This window comes from Ochotona princeps, chromosome 6 (genome assembly GCF_030435755.1).
Source record: "Ochotona princeps isolate mOchPri1 chromosome 6, mOchPri1.hap1, whole genome shotgun sequence".
Classification (NCBI taxonomy): Eukaryota; Metazoa; Chordata; class Mammalia; order Lagomorpha; family Ochotonidae; genus Ochotona; species Ochotona princeps.
The window spans coordinates 53,574,807-53,591,225 of record NC_080837.1 but is presented as its reverse complement, the minus strand read 5'-3'; the positions used below and the strand labels follow the sequence as shown (position 1 = coordinate 53,591,225).

At 40.6% G+C, this 16,419-nt stretch overlaps 1 protein-coding gene across 5 annotated transcripts in view; it reads right to left on the bottom strand.

The window, feature by feature from the left end:
• Positions 1–16,419, bottom strand: part of NUBPL (NUBP iron-sulfur cluster assembly factor, mitochondrial) — a 267,564-nt gene that overhangs the window by 218,247 nt on the left and 32,898 nt on the right. The window contains exon 1 of one of the 5 annotated variants that reach the window (XR_009245637.1): positions 10,662–10,760. The exons of the other annotated variants lie outside the window; for them this stretch is intronic. The gene's annotated coding sequence lies outside the window, so the exon portion shown is untranslated. Of the gene's footprint in view, positions 1–10,661; positions 10,761–16,419 lie in introns of those variants that run through there. 5 annotated transcript variants of the gene reach the window in all.

The window sequence follows — 16,419 nt, the reverse complement described above, 5'->3', positions numbered from 1 at the left end:
CTATAGTATTTTCCATCTTTCACTTTTTCCCAAACTTTATGTCAAACTGCCATTCACAAGAATTCCAACCTCTTAGTAGAGAAAAATACCTATTTCCTAATTCTGTTAGCTAGAATTAAATACGAATCTGATTGTCAAAAGAACTAATAGTTGAACAAGCTGACAAGCGAACAGTTTCCTGCTATCTATCTAAGGACTGCATAAATCTTCAAGTTCAGTCAAGAAAAAAAAAAAAAAGATGACCAGGATAGCACAAAGGAAAAAGTTCTGGTTGGCTGGAGCACACCAGAGGAGTTGATGAAAAGTACAGCAAGATCCCAAAAGACGAAGTAATTGCTTTCAAAAGAGCTAAAAAGATACAAGTGGAGAAATAATAAATTTCAAATTGAACACTGTCTTACAGCAGAAAGAAACCTGGAATATTACCCTCGTCTTCTGCTCCCATTTCAGGGACAGAGAAAGTGAGGCCCAGAGAGAATGCCAAAGCTAGGCTAGGATCCAAGTCCCTACAATACACCATGAACTATAACATTAATAATCACCAGCCTCTCACCTACATCTTTTCTTTCATTTTCCCTCTTTTCACTTCATGCCAGGCACACTGTCCCCTTGGTATTTTCTTCAACACACACATCACGTACCTTACATTTCTGCCACCTGCCATGACCTTAAATTCTATGTCGATTACACCAACTTCCCATTTATTCATGGCCTCTCCTTCACCTTTTAAGGCTCAACGCAAACATAATCATGCAATAAAGGTCTCATTGGTCACCCTGTCTAAAATAACAGCCTGCTCATCACTACACTATACATTTCCCATTCCACCTTCTGCTTCTCCTTCTTGAATTCTTTAATATCTACATCATTATTCAACATACTATACACCTACTTATTTACTTATTTATTGTGTCTCTCCCATTAGAATGTCAATTTCATGAGGGTAAAGGTTTTCTATGTTTTGTTCACTACTGTATACTCAGAAACTAGAAGACTTAGCAGTCATGAAAATTCCTTATTTTAGTCCAGAAATTCTGATTCACTAGGGTTGGGCTGGATTCCAACAAACTGCCTATATAACACTTTAAGGTAAAAGATAACCACAACCTGAAAAACAGAAGCACATATTGCCCAGGAAAGAAGGAGGGGAAAATTTGCTCTAAGGGCCCAAGTCTTAAGCAATAAGAAAAACCACAGCAATTAACAGTAATATCAAGAGGTTCTTTTTAAAATTATTTTTAAAGGCACTGAACAGGAAATATGTATATAAAATGTTTTTATTTATTTGAAATTTCAATTTAGATGGATATTCTATATTTTAATTTGCTATCCTATTCCAACATATCTTCTCAACAGGGCAGCCTGAAGGACTAAGCTAAAATATCACCCAGATCGTGTTATTCTTCCACTTAAGCCTTTCATGCACACCAATCCCATTTCATTCATGTCAAAGCTACAGCTTTTGCAACTATTTACTAGACCTTACATAAGCTATCCTGGTCTCTAGCCACCTTCTGCCTCCCCATTGTATTAATTTTTCAACCTATTGCTCCCCTCTACTTCCTGCAGAAGCCACACCGGCTTTCCTGCTACTCCTCAAATGGTAACTGAGGCATGTTCTCACTTATCAGCCTCTGCACTGGCTGCTTCTTCTCCCTGACATGCCTCTTCTCTGAGATGGTCACATGGTCTACTTTCTCACCTCCATCAAGCCCCTGCTCAAATGTTATTTTCTCAGTGGAGTTTACCCTGGTGTAAATTGCAAAGCCACAAGAATTTTCTCTCTCCATTCCAGTGCATTCAAGTAATCTTGTAACACTTTTAATTTATGATATGCATTATCTAGTTACTATGAGTTATGTAAGAGCATGGATATCCCCAAACACATACAAGAGTAAAAATTAAATAAATATTTGTCAAATAAATCAGTAAATGAATGAATGAACTTACAAATGAATTAACAAATATATATTTATTCCTCTATGAAAACTGGTTATTATACATTCCCAAAGTTCCCTCTTAGATACAATATTCCATGATTTCATAAAATTCCCTTTGTTAACTTCTATAATAACATTTTAAATTATAAGGCTCAGAATTATATCAAATGGACAAACTAAAAAACTTGAAGAGGATTTATACACAATTTCTGAGAAAAGCTAATTCCATCTTAATATATCTTATAATTTAACTCCAGAAAAGGGAACTTAATGAAAAAAAATCCAATGCAAACAATGACTATAGTAGGCTGCTATAAAAAAATATGATAGAGGATGGACATTTGGTGCAGTGTATAGGATGCTTTTGAGATGTCCATATCCTGTATCATCATACTCAAGTTCAAGGATCAGCTCACTCTCAATTCCAGCTTCCTGCTTATTCACACCCTCAGAAACAGCAGGTGATGGTTCAAGCTTTGAGTTCCTGCCACTAACCTGCTAAAATCAGACGGAGTCCCTAGCTCCAGGCTCCTAGCCCCAGCCCTAGCTTTTATGAATAGCTGTTGTGAACCAGCAAATGGAAAAGCCTCTTTCTTCATCTCCCTTTCTCTCTCCTTTCTTTCTATTCCTCTCTTCTTCCATTTTCCATTTCAAATAAATAAATAAATAAAATATTCTATTGGCCCAACTAACCCCCCCCAAAAAGAGGGAGAAGACCCAAATCAATAAAATCAGAGATGAAAAAGGAAATATAACAATGGATACCACTATGCATACACAAAGAATCATTAGGAATTGCCACAAATAACTACAGGCCAATAAATTGGAAAATCAGAATGGATAATTTCTGGACACATACAATTCATCAAAACTGAATTACAAGGACATTGAAGACTTAAACAGGCCAATAACTAGAACAGAAATTGAATCGGTAATACATACTCTTCCAATAAAGAAAAGCCCGGGTCCAGAGGGCTTCACTGTTGAGTTCTATAAAACTTTTCAAAAACTAATTCCAATCTTACAAACTATTCAAAAAAATAGGAGGGAGCCAGATTCCTTCTATGAGGCCAACATTGCCTGAATTACTAAATCAGAAAAAGATATAGCAGAGAAAGAAAATTATAGATCAATATATCTGATGAATGTAGACATGAAAATCCCCAACAAAATTCTAACCAGTCAAATCCAACAACACATCAGAGAAATCATTCCCCCACACTAGATGGAATTCATTCTTAGTATGCAGGGATGGTTCAACACACACACAAGTCAACAAATGTGATACACCACTAAGCAAACTGAAGAATAAAAACCACATGCGTATCTCAATAGCTGAAGAGAAAGCATTCAGTAAAATATCCCTTCATGTTAAAAACCTTAAGCAAATTAGGCAAAGAATCATTCTTCAACACAATCAAGGCAATATATGAAAACACCCAATGCCAGCATCATATTAAATGGGGAAAAGCTGGAGACATTTTCAGTAAAATCTAGAACCAGACAAGGACGCCACTCTCACCACTACTATTCAGCACAGTACCAGAATTACTAGCCAGAGCTATTCGGCAAGAAAATGAAATCAAAGCAATACAAATTGGAAAGCAGGAAGTCAAATTATGCCAGTTTGCAGATGGCATGATTCACTACACAGAGGAACCAAAAGGCACAAGTAACAGACTACTGAAACTCATTAGAGTTTGGCAAGGTCGCAGGATACAAATCAATGCACAAAAATCAATCACCTTGGTATACACAATCCCATAGCTGAAAAGGAACTTGCAAGATCAGTCCCGGGCCCGGCGGCGTGGCCTAGCAGCTAAAGTCCTCGCCTTGAAAGCCCTGGGATCCCATACGGGCACCGGTTCTAATCCCGGCAGCTCCACTTCCCATCCAGCTCCTTGCTTGTGGCCTGGGAAAGCAGTCGAGGACGGCCCAAAGCTTTGGGACCCTGCACCAGCGTGGGAGACCTGGAAGAGGTTCCTTGTCCCGGCATAGGATTGGCGCGACCGGCCCGTTGCGGCTCACTTGGGGAGTGAATCATCGGATGGAAGATCTTCCTCTCTGTCTCTCCTCCTCTCTGTATATCCGGCTTTCCAATAACAATAAAATCTTTAAAAAAAAAAAAATCAGTCCCATGCACAATACCAGCAAAAATGATTCAAATACCTTGAAATAAACCTGAGGACATAAGAGATCTCTGAGATGAAAACTAAGAAACATTAAAGAAAGAAATAGAAAAGAACACGAACTCATGGAAAAATCTTCCATGTTCTTGGATTGCTAGAATCAACATCATCAAAATGCCCATATTGCTGAAAGTAATGTACAGATTCAATGTGATTCCAATCAAAATTCCAATTACATTCTTCTCAGAACTAGAAAAGAAATGATGCTAAAATTCATATGGAAAGCCAAGAGGCCCCGAATAGATAAGGCAATCTTTAACAATAAAAACAAAGCTAGAGACATCACAATACCAGACTTCAGGATATACTACAGAGCAGTGGTAATCCATATAGCCTGGTACTCACACAAAAACAGACCTGAAGATCAGTGAAGCAGAACAGACATCCCAGAAGTGAACCCACACATCTATAACCAACTAATTTTTGACAAACAAACCAAAATCAACCCAGGGAGAAAAGACAGTCTCGTTAACAAATGGTGCTGGGAAAACTGGATATATGCCTCAAGAAGTAAGAAACAACATCCCTAGCTTTCCACCTTATACAAAAATCAACTCTAAATGGATTGAGAATCTAAACATATAACCTGACACCGCCAAATTACCACAGCAAAACACAAGAAACACTCTACAAGATGTAGGCATAGGGAAAGAATTTCAGAGAAGACCTCAAAACCACAGGCAGTTAAAAAATACATACAAGTGGCAGTGCAGTAGGCTTGTTTATACCAGCATCACCACAGACATGTGAGCTGTACATTGTGCCATAGTTTTAGGATGGCTACTACATTATTAGACAATAGGAATATTTCTGCTCCATGACAATCTTTATTTTAAGATTTATTTATTTTATTACAAAGTCATATATACAGAGAGGAGGAGAGACAGAGAGGAAGATCTTCCGTCCTATGATACCCTCCCCAAGTGACCGCAATAGCCGGTGCTATGCCAGTCGGAAGCCAGGAGCCAGGAACTTCCTCTGGGTCTCCCTTGCAGGTGCAGTAACCCAAGGCTTTGGGCCGCCCTTGACTGCTTTCCCAGGCCACAAGCAGGGAGCTGGATGGGAAGTGGAGCTGCCAGGATTAGAACTGGCGCCCATATGGGATCCTGGTGCATTCAAGGCGAGGACTTTAACTGCTAGGCCACTGCACCGGCCCTCCATTACAATCTTATGGAACCTCAGTGATATATATTGTATGTGTTATATATATACATATATATATACATATATATAATATGTACCTTATATATATACATATATATGTGGTATATATCACAAACTATGTATATATATATTATATATGTAATACATATATGTGATACATATAACATATTGATATATATTACACACTACATATATAATATATGTAATATATATTACACACTATATATATTACAATATCTACATATATATCACCATATATATATTACTATATGTGTATATATATTACACACACACACATGGAACCTGTCTGTTGCTAACTGAAATGTCACACACAGCATATGATTGGACACTGTCTAAACCTCTGAATACTAAAGCTACAATGTGGTAGAAAAAACTATCCAAAAAGATAGTAATTTTTAAAATCTGTTCACTAGGAAGATCAGGTACAATAGGATTTTAAAGACAAAAAAAAAAAATAAAAACACTGCACAGAAGTTCAAAGACTTCAAAAAAAATTCTTCCCAGGATGTACGGCACCTTCTTTAACAAGCAACAATTGCTTTAAGCCCTACATTTTCATTCAGAAAGTAACAGGGAGACATGCATTTGATTAAGATGAAGAAAAGAAAACCTTAAATCCTTGGTTTTTTTTTTAATGTCCTAATGGTCTTACTAAGTAAAGACTTCAAATGCAGAGAAAATTAAAGCATTCTATCACAACGGAATGTTTACAAAACAGAAAAAGATGCATACAGCCAAACAGCCCTAGAAATAAGTCATCTTATTTGTAATATCAATTGGTCATTTTGTTGGCAGAATCTAAGCCAGGGGACCTAGAAACCTAATTAAATAAGAACCTTTCCCAAACAGACAGAGCACTGCAGCACAGCACTGAAAAACCAACATCAATTCATTATGTGTCCCTAAGCCAAACTGCAATGCATAAAACAGTATTTACAATCCTGACACCAGCTATCCAAGGAAAAGCAGTCACAGGACTCAGACACACAGCCCCTTGATCTATCCTCCAAGCTCAAAAACACAGCAGCCAAACAGCTGGTTCTGACGTCCAAACTCCAAGTACTCTGCTCTGTTTCACTTGGTGCCCTTCCAACACAGCCCTGCTGAGAACTCAGGGCCTTCCTGATTGATCAAGAGCATAAAGCAGACTGGCATAGAGACATAGAAGGTAAAGCTGTGATCTGCTATACCAGAATCTCATTGTGCCCTGGCTGCTCAACTTTCAACCAAGCTATCTATTAACAGCCTAGGAAAAGCAATGAAAAATGGCCTGAATGCTTGGGTCCCTATGAAACCACTCCCCTGTAATGTAAAAGTAGGACCCAGACTCTCATCTGTCTCCCTACGCCAAAGTGTTCTTGCCAGTCCTCTAAAGCAATTCACAGACTTCATGGATGATTCCGCTGGCCTTACAAGATTCACTGGACTCAAGGAGGCAGCTGCTTCTCCAATATGTAAGAACATTAATGGCCAGTGTTGTTCTGGAGTGATTTGTGTAGGGGAATTTTCCAGGTCCAGGCAGAATGCAACTGCCACCTTCAGGCAACCCCCAGACCATCTGGCGCCTACCTGGTCATCATAAATTCTCTAAAGAGCACAGCATCACTAACCAATCAAAAGGTCACAAGCTCCACTGACCAGCCAGGAACCTGGACACCAGTTGATCATGCACCTCAGTCCCAATTTCAAACTTAAGAACCTTTACCCCTAACTGCTCAGGGTGCCCAGGAATTAAGCAATAGCCGTCTGACTCCTGGCTCAGCACTTTGCAATAAAAACCTACTTTTATTGCAGTACTCTGATGTCTGTGACTGGCTTGCTGTGTGTCAGGCAGGTAGGTCAATCTTTAGGGTTGTACAGCAATGCTTACAACTAGTTTGTGGTGTTGTTCAGCAACACCTGCACCCATGTGGGAGGCATCAAGAAGCTCCTGGCTCAGCCCAGGCCATTGTAGCCACCTCAAAGGTGAACCAACTGGTGGAAGATTCTGTCTTTCCACCTCTCCCTGTCACTCTGCCTTTCAACTATATAAATAAATCTTTTTTGGAAAAAAAATAATAAGGACATAGAATAGAGGAAAATAATTTACTGAGGGAGGAAAAGTGAGAGAGCAAAAACAAACTGCTAACAGTCAAGGTTGGAAAAAAGAAATTGGCCTGAAAGATAAGCTATTCTGTGAAAAGAACCTGGAGAAACTTTGAGATTTTCTATCTACTTGAGAGGCCAGGAGAGAGAGAGAGAGAGAGAGAGAGAGAGAGAGGGTGAGTGAGTTAGAGAAATTCCCATGAGACTAGGTGAGGGTTTAAGCCAGAAGCCCACAGCAAGCCAGATCTTCCACTCAGGTAACAGAAATCCAATTATTTGAGCTATCACCACTGTTTCCCAGAGTCTGCATGGTGGAAACCATAATGAGAAGCAGGAGACTGGAATCCAATCAAGGCACTTCTGTGTGGAACTCAGGCATCTTAACTGCCAAGGTAAACACCTGCTCTGATATAAATTCTTACTAGACAGAATCAGATAATGAAATTCAAATGATGTGCAACAATTTTGTCACCCATATGCTATATATGGAAAAAACTAAAGAATAATATACTAGATATAAAATTATCATAACTGGTCTCTTTCTAATTCATAAGCAAATTCCTTGAAAAAAGTGAGAAAATCAATCATTGGTGGCAAACCTCACTTTACCAAAAGAAAATTAAAAGCGGGGCCAAGGAATACTGAAAAGGAAAAAAATCTTACAATAACTCATTTAGAACTTTTCAAAATTAAACTGCTATTGCTTCTAATTGCACATCTCAAAGCATGTTGTGCTAATGCCTACCACCTAAAAATCATAGAGTAAATACAAGGAAAGAAACAGTTGGAGTTTTTTCTTATCTATCTGAAAATCATCTTAGTACAATACCTTATATTATTCTACTGAGTATGGTGTGTGTATCTGTGTGCTTGTAGAGTAGAAAAGGAAAATATCCTGACAGAAGATTAGCTTTAGGCTGCAGTGTGATATTTTCACAACTAAAAGAAAAAAATTATCTTCCCTTTTAATATTTGATATTAAACTGCTAATTCAGTGCCTTCAATGTTTCTTACCAAGACACGACAGGAGCAAGAGTTTGCCTAGTGGCTAAGCAGCCAGTTCCCCATATAAAAGTTCCTGGATTCAGTACCAGCTGAGTGGTTCAGTGGATTAAGCAGTGTGAGCATCCCATATCAGACCAGTTCAAGTCCTAGCTGCTTCACTTCCAATCCAGCTCCCCACTGATGTGCCTGGGAAAGCAATGGAAAATGGCCCAAGTGCTTAGACCTCTGCCACTCAAAGCAAATTGAGTATGATTGTAAGATCTCTTTCTGTCTCCATCCAATCATTATTACTCTGCCTTTCAAATACATAAACTAAATCTTTTAAAGGAATTTTAAAGGAACTAGGTTGAATTTCCAGCTCAAGTTCCCAGCTTCCTACCAACACACACTCTGGGAAACAGCACTGTCAGTGCCAATAATGAGGTTTCTGTCATTCATTTGGCAGACCGGACTGAGATCCTTGGCTCCTGGCTTTAACCCCAGCCGATCCCAGCATTTGTGGAGTGAGCCAAAAGTGTATCAGCATTTTTTATAATGAAAAAGAATAATAACATAATATATATACTATAATGTTTTAAAAGTCACTGTAAGGAAGGGATTTGATGAAGTGGTTAACTCATCACTTGGGACACCCACATCCCTTATCAAAGTGCCTCAGTTCAACTCCCAATTCCAGCTTCCTGTTAATACTGAGCAATCGGTAGCAGCTCAGGAGCTAGGGCTAGGTATATGCCATCCACATGGTAGATGCAGACTGAATTCCCAGTCCTTGACTTCAGCCTAGCTCACCACCAGCTGCTGTGGACTTACAGGGAATAAACCAGCAGATGGATGCTCTCTCTATCTCTCTCACTCTATGCCTTTTAATTAAATAAAGGAAAACAATGTTTTTTAAGATACTACAGAGGTAGTCACATGTCCCAAATCAACTAGTACTATTAATATACATTAATGGTTTTCAATTGGCAAATATAACTATTTATATTATGAATAAAATATATAAGACTTTAAGATTCAGGTCATCTAGATAACAGCATGAAGATCACAAATATAACAGACAATTTACTATATTCAAATAATTATTCAAATATGTAAAATTAAAAGTAAATGTCAAAAAACTATAAAAATCCTCTAGGTGTCATCATGAGTGAAACTAAAGAGTCTATACTGTGGTTACTCCTCATATGAAAGCTGCAGAGGCCCTGAATCAGAATGTTTGATTTTTGTGTTATAAAAAGGCCATATAGCTGGATATTCTATTATACCAGTAAGACTTCAGGTGCCTTCAACCCAGAACTAAAGAAACCCTGCTTAAAGCTTAAAATGGCAGGGGGTAGGGGTAGGGGGCACTTGGCCTAGTGGTTAAGAGATCCACATCCCATTTCCAAGTGCCTGGGTTCAAGTCCCAATTCTAAGCTCCCCAATTCCAGCTTCCTGTTACTCTGTAACCCTGGGAAGTAGCAGCTGATGGCTCAAGGAAGTAGGTCCTGGAACCCAGGAGAGACCTGGATTAGGTTCCTGACTGTCAGCTTTAGCCTGGCCTACTCCTGGCTGTTGTGGATATTTGGGGAATGAACTATCAGATGGTAGGTTTCTTTCTCACTATTTAATTCATCGGCTAAAAGCAGACTGGAGAAGCTTAAAGTAGGTAATAAATAGGATAGAAGCAGGTTCCTTACATCTCGGGCGATCTTTAGGAAAGTACTTAAGGATTTTAGTGCAAGCCTTTTCCCATACACAGACAGCATTACAGATAGTATATATATTTTTAAAACCATTACCACATACACTGTGTAAAGCATAACTAGAAGCAATATTAACATCACTTTGATACAGAACCAACTCCCTGAATATATCATTTCTGTAAAAAATTTAAAAAGTTGTCTTCACACTGAAGGATTTGGAACAGCCATTCAGATTATTCTGACAGACTTCGCTCCAGGGTTTAAGCCCTCATCTTGATCTGAATAAACTACAAGTTTGATTATTCAAACAGCCGCATTTTATTCCAATCAACAATGGTTACTATCTATAAAATAAAGACATAAGAATATAACCCAAGCCTAGGTAAGATACCTATATAGCTCATTTCAACTGAATTGCTATTTATTGAAATACCAAGTATATTTTAAATATCTTCATCGGAGTAGTTTTGCGATGCAGCAAGTAAACCACCACCTGCAATGCTGGCATCACATGTAAGTGACGGTTCAGGACCTAGCGGTTACACTTCCAATCTAGTTCCTTGCTAATTTACCTGGGAAGGCAGTAGGAGATGGCCCAAGTACTTGGACCTCTGCACACACATGGGAAACCAAGAAGAAGCTTCAGACTCCCAACTTTGGCCTGCCTGGCCCAGCCCCATGGGGAGTGAATCAGCAGATAAAACAGCTCTTTCTCTGTTAGCCTCTTGCTCTCTCTGTGTCTTTCAAATAAATTTTTGAAAAGTAGCTTTGTTAGCTGAACTTTGACACAATATTTTAAGTTAAGGATCAAAATAAATTTATTTTAAAACACCTAGGGACCAGCACTGTGGCACATCAGTTTAAACTGCTGCCTGAAAACACCAGAGAATGGGCAGGGCTGAGCTAACCTTAACTCACAAGTAACAACAGAAATCAGGTTGGAGCACAGGTCATGCCAAGTAGGTCCCTGCACCTACTGATCTGTGTAAGACAGGGATGCTAAGCCACAGCATCTAAGGGGACAGGACAAGAGAGGGGCTCTACCAAGTTGAATCAGAGCAACCACTGGCCTTCATGAGATCTAAGGCTGGGAATAGGCCTGGTTGGGCAGCTAAGGGGATACTCTAGCTGGGTTGAGTTTCCCACCAATGAGTGCATGGGCTGTAAATGGGGCTGCGATCCGATCAGGATACGAGTGTAATCCCACTTGGCACAAGTGTGGACTGGGAATGGAAGCACCAAGCCGGGCCAGACTCCAACACCATCTGGTGCTCTGCAGGACCAGGGGAAATGTATGACAGACTAGGCTAGGTCTCAGCCCTTACTGAACCATGTGTAAGCTGTATGGGGGTATGGAAGAGCCATGGCTGGGTTGAAACATCCAACAATAAGAACCAGATTGGGTTGAAGAACAGTCAGGAAACACCACTGTTCCTGCTAGAACAGGAGGTGAACTGAACAGGGCTGGCTCATGGACCCACTGGTATGCGCAAAACCTGGCACTGGGAGAGTTTCTGATGGAGGAGCCTGGGCAACTCCTCTGGCAGGACACAGTCCCTGCAAGTAAGCGCAAGAAGCACAATAGGAAACAGCCCAGAACAGGCTAGGGAAATTATCCCACTGGTATACACATGGCATGGATTGGGGGCAGACCAGGCTGAACCTGTTCACATCACCCGCTGATGCGAGCGCCAGAACAGAGTGTGGGTCGACCCAGGTTCGGTTGCGACACATACTAGTACACAATAAGGAATGCCAAGGTGAGATGAGCTGTACCGATGTGGTTGCAGCGCCCAAACAGCACATGTGATAATCAGGGGGAGGAGGCAAAGCTGACAGGGGAACGTGGGCTCCCCTGCTGGACAACTACTTCCATTGGAAAGCGTGAGTCGGGATGGGGGCAGATCAGAATAGGCAGGGCTGTAACACCTGTGGGCCTCATGTGGGCTAGATAAGGGAAGGGCCACGATAGGCTGACTGTTCCGACTGGTGCAAGCAAAACTAGAGTGGGTGAGGGTTGGTTGGGCTAGCCACAGTACTAGCTGGCAGAGGCTGGCACTTGGAGCTAATTCTGTCAAGTCAAATGCCAGAACTACCTGGAGAATGCATAATCTCGGAGTGAGTGTGGCCTAGAAGGGAAATAGTGGGCACCTCCCTCAGGGCTACCACTCTCATTGGACAGCACCAACACCAGGACAGGGGCAGGGGTGGCTGTACAGAAGGGCACCTGCCAGCAGGTGTGTGGGCTGGATAGTAGGTTGGTTGGGTTGAGCTGGACTTCAATGCCCATCGACATGTGCGAGAGCTAAACGGGATGTGGGACAGACTCGACAAGCCTGCGGTGCGTACTGGCAAGCATGGGAATCAGGGTAGCGGGCAGAACTGGTGGGGGTTATGGGGAGTCGCCCCAACTAGACTGCAGCTCCAACGGGTTTGCGTGAGGACCGAGTATGAAGTGGGCAGGATCGAACTGGAATACAACACCCGCTGGTTCACGAGTGAGACAGGGCTGGAAACAGAACGAACCCAGCAATCCCAACGACCAGCATGTGCATAAGCTGATTGGTGTGACGGACGGTCAGACTCTGTACTAGCAAACTCGCGCAAGAATCAGGCCTGGGATCATCTCAGATGAAGTTTCTTTGGAGATCCCTTCAACTGAACTGCTGATCTTAGAACCCCAACCATGAAGAGACTGTTAGCCAGTGGATTCTGAATAGGGTTCATTGCGATTGGAACCGAGAGACTGGCAGCAATCCAGAACTGATGAACTATCAAAATTGTATGAGCAGGACCCTCAGAGCGCGCCTCCCATTGGGGATTTGGGATGAGTGGGAGGTTGGGTAGGGCTTTTCCCTTTGTTTTTTTCCCTTACTCCAGATACAGGGAAAAATGATGTTGGTGTAGAAACAATGGTATTACCCACTTTCACCCTGTAGCCCTTGACCCTTTGTTTCCTAATCAACTATATAAGATTATTAAAAAATAATTAAAAAAAAAAAAGAAAACACCAGTATCCCACATGAGAGAACTAGTTCAAGTCCCAGTAGCTCCACTTCTGACTCAGTTGTCTGCTAATATGCCTGGGAAAGTAGCAGAAGCCAGTCCCAACCATGAAGCTGTGGCCACCCATGTGGGAGATCTAGAGGGATTTCCTGGTTACTGGCTTCAAAGTCTGGCCCAACTCTACTCATTGAGAGCATTTGAGGATTAAACCAGCAGATGAACAATCTCTCTCTCTCTCTAGATCTACCACTTTACCTTTCAAATAAATAAAACAAATATTAAAAAAAAACTTTAACACATCACTCAAAGTTCAAAACATTTATTAATTTTATTACTAGGAAATAAAAATGTTTTTTGATAAATGAAAATCAGCATTACCTGAATGTGACAAGAATCACATAAGTGATTAGTATTTTTTAGTTTTTAAACTAATATATTAAAAACATGATTATGCAAAAAAGGATATAAGTATTTCTATCACTTAATAGATAGATGATTACGGGTTGTTAACTTCACTAAGCCACAGCTTCCTTATGTATGAAATAGGCATCTCCTTAATAAATAAATGAAGATATATTCAGATCAAAAAGCGACACTGGGGATGAGTGTTTGGCACAGCACTTAAGAGACCTCTTGGGGGTCCTGCATCAGAGTGCCTGAGTTCAGATCCCAGTTCCACTCCCAAATTAGCTTCCTGCCAATGTAAACGCTGGGAGGCAGCAGTGATCTCTGAAGCACACGGGTCCTTGCCACCCCCACGGGAAACTCAAATGGAGTTGCTGACAGATGGCTTCACCCTGGCCCTGCCCTGCCTGCTGCAGATATTTGGAGGATGAACAAATGAGCAGAAGATCTCTTTCTCCCCCTGGCACCACTCCCCACCCCTCTATGTCTCCGTTTTTCAAATGATTATAAATGATTTTTATTTAAAAGGATATCTACTTTATGGCAGAGAAGTATGGATTTGTAAAACTCAGAGAATAGCTAAGTTATATAGTACCATCTCCCAGGTACTTCCCATACACTTTGCATCTGTTAATTCATTTACTGCTCACAACAGCTCTAAGAAGTGAGTATTCCATAACCTTGGTTGGTGAAACAGAGCACAGAAAGGGTACTAACTTCCCCAAGGCAAAGGTCAAGCAACCCTCAGGGCAGGATTGGGAAAGGAACCACACAGCATGCTTTCAGAGTCAACACACAAATAACCACCACCACAGGTGGCCTCTCTCCAAAGACAAATCAAGTCCATTTCCAAGGACAAAGAAGGTATGTCAGTGTCTGTCTCCCTTCCACCAAGACCTCTTTATGAACTGAGAGCAAAAAAAATAAACATTCATTCTCAGAGAGCATTAACCACACAAAGCAACCATCCAACATTCTAAATATTAACCCAGACAACTACCTAAAGCAGGCTTTGAGAGTAACAAAATGATCCTTAATGTGCACTTAACACTTTCGTCTGATTGATATTGTCTGCTGTTTGTTTGAAGCGCAAGAAACCTGTGTTTAAAATTTTATATCAGATCACTGCACAAAAATTCCACTAAACATTGTAATGTTATTTCACAGAAACTAGATTTAGAGTTTTGGGATATTAACCAAATTTTAAGTTTCTGACTTAACACATAAATTATGTAAAACAAACTGCTGTTCAGAAATAATCATCTGTTCAAGTTCAGAAGACATTTGGAAGAGCCAAAAGGAAATCAGCCGTTGATCACAATGGACACTAAGAAACAAAAGGTGCATATGAACTCTGCTTCTTCTCCTGGCTCCTGGCTTAGGATCAGCTCAGCTCCAGGTATTGCAGCCATCTGGGGAGAGAACCAGCAAACAGAAGATCTTTCTCTCTCTCTCTCCTTCTCTCTGTAAATCTGCCTTTCCAATAATTTAAAAAAAAAAAAAAAAAAACCTCCATTTCTTATTTTGTATCTGTTCCTACTATACAGAAATCTGTTTCTACAGGGAATTAAATACACTACTTACTACTGGCTGACACATATAACAGAAACCAGTTTACTAAACCCCTACTTGACGCCAGGCCTTATGTCAGAGGTGTTATTTCTGTATTTTACAAAGATCCTGTACAGCAGCCATTATTATTATACCATGTTTCACAGAGGAGAAACCTGAGCCCTGAGAGGTCAAACTCCTTGATGGAGTTCACAGTTAGTAAATGAAGAGCAGAGCAGCAAACTCGGCTTTGTTTGAACGCAGAGGCCATGAATGTTTTTCCCACCACACAAACCCAAATCTAGCCTATCAGAATTATCTGGGGAGCTTGTTAACAAAACTGATGGTCAAATCCAGGACCTAAAAATAGCAATTCCCAGGGATCCTTATTTATTTAACAAGCCCCTAGGCGATTTTCATGAAGCAAGTCTGCTCTGGTTCTAGGAGTTATATTTAAAAACCACTGTACGGAACCAGGGGTTTCGTGCAGTGGTTAAGCCGCAGCTTGGGACACCCACTTCCAATGTTGAAGTGCCTGAGTTTCAGTTCAAATTCCAATCCTGATTCTGACTTCCTGCTAATGTACACCAGAGAAGCCAGTAGATGCTGGCTCAAATTCTTGGGTCCCTGCCACCCACGTGGGAGATCCAGACTGACATCGAGGCTCTTGGCTTCAGCTTGGCCCAGCTCTGGCTTGTTACAGGCATTGGGAAGTGTACCAGAGAACACAAGATTCTCATCCTCCCTCTCTCATTCTCTCTCACTACCTTTCAAATAAATAACTTTTTAAAAATTGTAAAACCACTGTACAATCTCCAAATGCCTCCTCCATTTTACATTAGGATGAACAGAATCAAGCTTTATATTCAACTAAGCGATATAAAGGTAGTAAGTATCCAATTCAATTTTAGATTTGGAAATTCCTTTTGGCAAATTGGTATCATCATCATCTTTTCATTCTCTAACAAAATCTAGGACCACCTTCAATGCTTCCCTCCCTTCCAATCAAACCCTTAAATCTACCTGTTTCATTGCCTTTGATTACAAACTAAAGAACATTATTTGTGGACACCATTGGTTGGTACCCAACAGTAATGCTTACCCCCATAGTTTCTTTTCATGGGCAGAGTTCCTCTGTATAGACATGTAAAAATGGTATGCAAATATATAAAAATGGTATACACACAGTGTAAGGTGCAAAATGTCAAATTTCTCATTTTTCCAGCTTCCTCTGCAATTGAAATGCATTCCCAACATCAAATCTCGGTCAGTGAAAATCTGATAAAAAATTAGTCCCTGATGTAAATTTTTGCTGATGGTATGTTGGAGCTTTTATTTGATCAGGATGATACTCTGCTGGCTCTGTCT